The sequence below is a fragment of the Carlito syrichta genome, unplaced genomic scaffold (assembly GCF_000164805.1).
Source record: "Carlito syrichta isolate Samal-C Ts95f unplaced genomic scaffold, Tarsius_syrichta-2.0.1 Scaffold309493, whole genome shotgun sequence".
NCBI classification, from domain to species: domain Eukaryota; kingdom Metazoa; phylum Chordata; class Mammalia; order Primates; family Tarsiidae; genus Carlito; species Carlito syrichta.
In genome coordinates this window covers 168453-176308 of record NW_007253589.1, presented here as the reverse complement: position 1 = coordinate 176308, position 7856 = coordinate 168453, and positions in this window count along the sequence as shown.

Sequence of the window (7856 nt, the reverse complement as noted above, 5' to 3'; positions counted from 1 at the left end):
GGCGCACACTACCACGCCCGGCTAATTTTTGATTTATTGTAGAGATGAGGTCTCGCCAAGTTGCCCAGGCGGGTCTCGAACCCACAGGCTCAGGCAATCTTCCCTATTTTTAAAAATAATTTTTCTCTGTTTATGATCCATCCAAGAATAGAAGATCTTATTTTTGGCTTTGGCCATATTGCATTTCATTATTTCATATGCCATTTAAATAACTAGAGAAAAGGTCACATTTTTGTTATGCTTAGAAAGAGCTAAAAAATTATCCCAGGTTAGTCTGTTTCAACAGTTTTATTAGTTAACCCCCATTGATGTATTATCAGCATTTTCTGCCTCCTTTCAATGTTTACGACTTCCTTTCAATGTTTGAGATATTCCACGGGGTCCCAATAAGCAACCTCCATTGCAACAATACAGAGTGCTCTGTATTCCTCAAATACACTGCTGGTCCAAGCCTCTGGGTCTTTGCACATGCCATGACCTGTGATAACTTTCTGGCTGACATTAATTCACACTTTATTGTCAATTCTTAGAAGATATGCATGACTCTCTCAGAGCCAGAGTTCTCCATACATAGACATCTACTACCACAATCATCAAACAGTGAAGTCATTATCTGCAAACTCCTTGACGGAAAGGATGAGTCTTTTACAACTGTACTCCAGGCTCAGCATAACTTTCGGCATATAAACTCTACCCGGGATGCAAAAAAAAAAAAAAAAAGGATACACATTTTAAGTATGATATTCACTCAAAAGATGGCATTAATCAAGTGTATGCCAGTGTCACCTGTGACAGGCAGGACAGTGAGAGAAAATGACAGAAGCGCAGTTGAGTGACTGTCATACTAAACATGGCTACCATAATTCAATTCAACTTTGAAAAGTAATACATAGATAACATCCCTTGAAATGTGTATACGTTTGTATTGGTATCCCATACACTGTGAAATAAATGAATAAATTAATATTTTAAAATAGGTTTTTATTTCTAAATAAAATAGGGGGAACTTCATTGAAAATTCTCAAGTGCACTCAAAAACATGTGTTATCTTCAATTTTTGGTGAAGAAATTAAATGTGTTTTTAATAAAACCTAACAGTTCCAAAATCAAGAATTTTGCACAATTAACATGTGTCACATAGTCAGTCATACAGAAGTAGATTAAAATAATATTGTGCATTTTGAATGATGGGATAAAAGCAGTTTCTTAAATATAGGAGTGTGAGTTCTTATTCCTGAATTTCCACAGAAATACTGATACCAGTGATTATGGCTATATACATAAAATTTTCCAACAGACCTCGATTAAAGAGCTTCATATAGAAACTGTTTGCAGATGAAAAACATCCTACTCTTTCATGAATCTTAAGTTGGAATTACTTGCTTTAAAAAAATATATTACCTTACCTTATTTCCTCAGAAGGAATCATGAAGGCAGTTGGGAAATTATTTAGGTAGCCCAACTAAGACCCTTGCTATCATGATATGGATGACCTCCATGTAGATAGGAATTCTCTAAAACCAGGGTTTTTGTTAATTGACCTGCTTTTGCATTCTCCATTTTTTCTTTCACAATATGAAATTAGAATGCAATGAGATAGCGTGGTGTTTTGGGGGTTTTTTTAATTCCCAAGTCAACAAACATTTCTTCAGCTGACTTTATTCATTAAAAGTTATCAATAGACTCTATGGCTTTGTCTGAACGTTAGTAAAGGAATCATTTGACAGCTGTTCCCTAAGGACTAAGAAAATGTGGTCTAGAAATAGAATTTGGCAGCATTTCACGTGTATGATGCTTCACGGGCATTTTCACAGGCAAGACTTCCACAATGTGCAGGGTTTCATTATTCTTTTTCAAAATTTGTATCATTATTATTTAACATTTCTTTTGATTGAGAACAAAGCATCTCACGCTGCTAGAATCACTAAAAGCAAAACCCACAGTATTTGGGTATGTACTTTAAAGTCATCTGTGCTTAGCTGCTGACAAGGCTGCTGACATTTAATATTGCTCCTGTGCGCGTGTGCCTCTGTCTTGCTGTTTCTGCTATTCCCTAATGAGGTCAGGATCCCAAACAGCACCTTGGTGTTGAAGAAGACCCATCAGAAATGATTGCTTTGGGTGACTGGTAAACCGGTGACAGCTTCGGAGGTGTCCAAGATGCATCTGTCAGATTTTGGCAGGAGCATTGTTTTCAACAAGCTCTTGGCTTCAATCTGCTGGTTTAAGTGCATTTCTACCACTGTGCTAGCAACAATGAACTTTTCTTGCTTCGTGTTATTATTTTTAAATAATTTGTTTCATGCCTGAGTCTTCATTTCTTTTTCTCACAGAAGAGTTACAAGATTTTCCAACTGGAAGTGTTCACAGAATGAGTTGGCACTATCGGTCTTATTTATCATCTAAGGAACCAGAGTGAGAAAATTAAAGAAACTACCAGTGTAACAAAACTAACACATGCCAGTGCTGCTGCTCGGCCTCCAGCTTCCTGGCTTTCAACCCAACTATTCCTTCCATTTATCGACTGAGGAGTTCTGTCTCTAACCCCTCACACTGGACGTGAACCCTAAATTATATGCCATAATACTTTGTACCTTTCCTGCATGCCACTTATTGCAATTTTCTTTAAATGCTTGTGTATGTGTTTTCTTCTCACCAGATAATGGGCTTGCGAAGCAGGCTTCTGTCCTGTCACAACTAGAAACATAGCCCTTCTCGGTGATATTTATGCACAGCAGTGGGAAGGAAGCAGCCTCAAACATTTTTCTCGATAATGATTTTAGAAACTTCTTTCTGCCCTGCTTCTTTGAAAGGCCTATCCAACCAACTGGCTCTCGTCTGCCTCCTGGACTCTTGTTTGGACGTCTTGCCCACTCTCCCTCACCTGGGCCCTCCCTCCCATTCCACCAGCACTGCTCCCTTCACCCCAACATACACAGTTGAGAATGGCGTTTACTCAGGCTTCTCCGTTGGGCACACCTGATGAACCACGGGGAGACAAAGGCAAGGCAGTCTCTCTCTTACTGCTGCCAATTCTCTCTGCCCAGAAATGACACAGTGGGAGTCTAATGATCAACTTGCTTCTGTCTCCAAAGGAATGAACGTCATAGAGTGGATGCGTAGAGGCTTTGTGGACCGGCGGACCTGTATTTGGATTCCTCATCACCGTTGCCTCAAACAGAATAAGCATAATGATGCCTAACACAAGGGGTGGGTAAGAACAGAAGTTCACCCCTTTCTTGCATTCTTCATCTTTTATCCTCAACGAGGAAACATGACCACCTCGCATGCTAACAATCTTTGACTCCACACTCAATCTTTGTAGACTTTTTATTTCCATAGAACGTATTTCTATCATTAGTGCCATCACAACCATTAGCACTTTCCCATGTGAACTGTGGCCATCTGTCATAATTCACCTCTTTCACGCTATGAAGACAGAATATCTGTCCCCTGGTCGTCTTGCTAAAAGCCGGTTTTTCCTTTCCCAGCATCCCTTGTCCTAAATTGCTTCCTTTCCCAGCATCTCTTGTCCTAAATTGCTTCCTTTCCCAGCATCCCTTGTCCTAAATTCCTTCCTTTCCCAGCATCCCTTGTCCTAAATTCCTTCCTTTCCCAGCATTCCTTGTCCTAAATTCCTTCCTTTCCCAGCATCCCTTGTCCTAAATTCCTTCCTTTCCCAGCATTCCTTATCCCAAATTCCTCCCAAATTCCTCCCCATTAGAGCCTCTCTTTTTCCCACTGGCCCAAAGTCATAGTCCATGGCGAAGAATGGGTCTTCTTCCCCCCCCCCCCGCTTCCCTCTTCCATTCTTCTGAATAATCCATCTTCTTCCTAAGACTGCTCTGCTGAGCTTCGTCCTTTCCTTGGTGCCTCCCTCGTGTGTGCCAGTCTCAGAAGGACGCACTGTATCAGATTCATCCGCTTTGGTGTCCGATTTCCCAGTTCTCTTCCAAGGGCAACCACAGCTGGAGTGTGGACTCAGACATCTCATGGTGCCAGCAGCATCTTCTGCGTCCCACCACAGTGTCTTCTACCCACCATGAAGCATCTGGGTCAGGTACAAGCACAGCCAGGTCGTGTGGAGGGGCCAATTTCACAGGAGCTCCCACAGATACTGTGGGATTAGAGCCCACAGAGAACTCCTCTAGTACCCATGTGTCAAAGGCATAATTCCGGAAAACACCCTTGACACTTGTCAGAAGTTTCCTGGACCAAGACCCCGTGGCTCACGTATCGACGACTCCTTGCTGTCCCTTTCCTTGTTTCTTCATTTCACATTCTTGGAATCATATCTCAAATACATTACCTTTACTCATATTCTAGACATATGTTCTTCTACTGTAATGATGACAATCTAAGCACATAAACCCTCAAGCATGTGAGCATGTGACCATTACTTTTATCCCTTTTTCCCTCTCTACTGTTTTATTTCCTGTAGCCTAATAGCATGATCAAGTCCTCTTTATAGTTCTTCTCCACTTTTTTTTTTTTGTTTTGAGTTGGAGTCTCACTCTGTCACCCAGACTGAGCCTCGACCTGCTGGGCTTCGGCTACCCTTCCACCTCAGCCTTCTGAGTAGCCGGAATTACAGGCATGTGCTACCATGCCCAGCTGATTTTTTGGTTTATTATAGAGATGAGGTCTCGCTGCCCAGGTGGGTCTCGAACTCGCGGGCTCAGGCAATCCACTCACCTCAGCCTCCCAAAGGCACAGGATTACAGGCTGGGCCACCAAGTCTGGCTTCTTTTTTTTTTTTAAATCTTGAACACCTGCAAATGTCACTTTGTATTCAGGTACATTGAAGAAGTAGTTTTATGTTACTCTTTGCTACTTCCTCACAATTGATACATTCTTTATAGAATTCTTTATAGAATTCAGTTCTATTCTTTGAAACTACTCCTTGAAATATCAAATATATTCCAGATGCCAACTTCCATAAGTCATTTTTCTCACTTTCTGTTCTCATTCTCCTTGACATTTTGGGGTTTTGATCACATAGCAAACATCTAATCATAATGTCATAGATAGGAGAGAAAACGACATAAAGTGTAAGAAAGACAAGATATAAGAGAAAAAGAAAGATTTTCTCAAAGTAGAGGTAGAAATATCAAGCCATGATCTTTAATATCCACAAGATTTATTAAAGTGATGTGTTAGTAATTTTCACGTTTGTCAATGCCCCTCCAAAAATATTAAGTGGCAGGTAGGAAAGGTGAAACATTAAGTGAATGATAAATGGCGGTCGCCTCTGGAGTCTTATAAAGGCTAAGTCCACTTGAAGATTGAATATTTCTCATCAGAAATTGTAGGAGGTGGGATCCAAAAAAACCCAGAATTATTTTTTGGAGGAGGGGTGTCCTTGTAATGTAGGCTTCCCCTGCTAGGTGAGTGTTCTCGAAACCCATTGGCATCAGTGTACCAGCTAGTGTTGTGAGAGGCTGCATTCAGTTTCAGTGAATTTTTTTCAGTGTGTTTGCCCATTTCCTAATGGATGATTTACAAGTGCACGTGCCCACACCACACTGAGTGTTCGGCAGTTTTTTGTTTTGTTTTGTTTTGTTTTACCAAAACTGACATGACCCCATGCCCCACCCTCTCTACTCACCTTTTCTCACCTGAAGTGACTTTTCGCTGTTTCCCCAGAAGAAAACATCCTCAAAAGGAAAAACTTTGTTGATGTGGAAGAGGTGAAACAGAAAAACATCAGAAACACTAAAAGGCATCCAAATTGACGAGTTCATGACCCATGTGGAAAACAGGGTGACGATTCCTAAAAGATCTAAAAATTGACCATTCATAAGACCCAGCAGTCCCCCCTCTGGGAATATACCTGGAGAAACTCAAATCACTCTAAAAAAAAGCTATCTGTGCACGCATGTTTATTGCAGGACTATTCACAATAGCAAAAACATGGAACCAAGTGTGCTGCCCATGGAAAGTAGACTGGATTAAAAAAAAAAGTGGTACATTTACTCGATAGATTATTATGCAGTCATAAAGAAAAACAAAATTATGAACTTCACAGCAACTTGGATGGAATTAGAATCTATATCAGTGATTGATCACAGAAACAAAGATCTGAGTACCATATGTTCTCACTCATAAGCAGACCCTGAACATTTATTACACTACTATAAGAAAAGGTTGGCAGTATTGAGACACTGCCAGGAAAGGGGAGCAGATAACATCAATAAGGGTACTCATACTTTACCTTTGGATGACCATTTATGCACCTAACCCTGAATTGTACCCTACATTTAAAAAAAATAATAACAATAACTATAAAATAAAATAATAATGTCATCTTATTAAAAAGACTGTCTTGAGCAGCGAAATAAATATCTTTTTTTTAAATCAATATTTTTTATTATGATATTGTGGGGTACAGTTAAGGGTTAGGTATACAAATGTGCTTCATTCAGGCCCCCTTGTAGATAACAGGTGTCTCCCCATCCCCATACAGATGTTTACTACCATTAGTCCCATTCCCCCCCCATAGTTTCCCACCACTGTCAGTCATTTTCTTAGGGTAGTGCGTTAGATGATCAAGGTCCACTATGTGAGTGAGAACATGTGATACACAGATCTTTGTTTCTGTGAGAGGTCACTTAGTATTATAGACTCTAGTTCCATCCAGGTTGCTACGAAATTCATGATTTTGTTCTTTTTTATGGCTGCATAGTATTCCATCGTGTATATATACCACATTTTCTTAATCCCATCCTCTTTTGATGGACATCATGGTTGGTTCCAGGTTCTTGCTATTGTGAACAATGTTACAATAAGCATTCGTGTGCAGGTATCTTTTTTATAGAGTGATTTGAGTACTTCAGGGTATATTCCCAGTAGGGGGATTGCAGGCTCATATGGGAGGTTGATGTTTAGAGCTTTTAGGAATCACCACACTGCTTTCCACAGAGGTTGCACTAGTTTACACTCCCACCAACAGTGTAGAAGTGTTCCCTTTTCACCACACCCTCTCCAGCAGCTGTTATTTTTTGACTGGAGTTAGGTGGTATCTCAGTGTGGTTTTGATTTGCATCTCCCTGATGATTAGTGAGGTTGAGCATTTTTTCATGTGTCTGTTGTCTGCTCGGATGTCTTCCTTTGAGAGGTGCCTGTTCATATCTTTTGCCCATTTTATAATGGGGTTGTTTGTTTGTTTCTATTCAGCACATTTGAGTTCCTTGTAGATCCAAGATGTTAAGCCTTTTTCAGACCTGGAGTTGGTAAATACTTTTTCCCAGACTGTAGGCTGTCTCCCTGCTCTCTTGATGGTTTCTTTGGCTTTGCAGAAGCTTGTCAGTTTGATGAGGTCCCATTTGTCTATCTTATCCCTTATAGCCTGTGGGTTTCGGATTTTGTTCAGGAATTGGATGCCAGTTCCAACTTCCATGAGAGTATGTCCTTCATTTTCTAAGGTTCTTATGGTTTGAGGTTTTACATTTAGGTCTCTGATGCATTTGGAGTTAATTTTTGTGTATAGGGATAGATAGGGGTACTGTTTCAATCTTCTGCATGTGGTCAACCAGTTTTCCCAGCACCATTTACTGAAGAGATTCTCCTCTCCCCAGTGGTAGGTGGTGGAGGCTTTGTCGAAGATGAGTTGATTGAGAAATTGAGGTTTTGCTTCTGGAATATCAATTATTCCATTGATCTATATGCCTGTTCCTATACCAATACCAAGCTGCTTTGATGATTGTAGCTTTATAGTAAAGTTTGAGGTCTGGTAATGTGATACCACCTGCTTTGTTGGATTTTTTTTTTTTTTTGCAGAGGATTGTTCTGGCTATTCTTGGTCGTTTGTGTTTCCATATGAATTCCTGTGTTGTGTTTTCTAGGTCTGAGAAGAA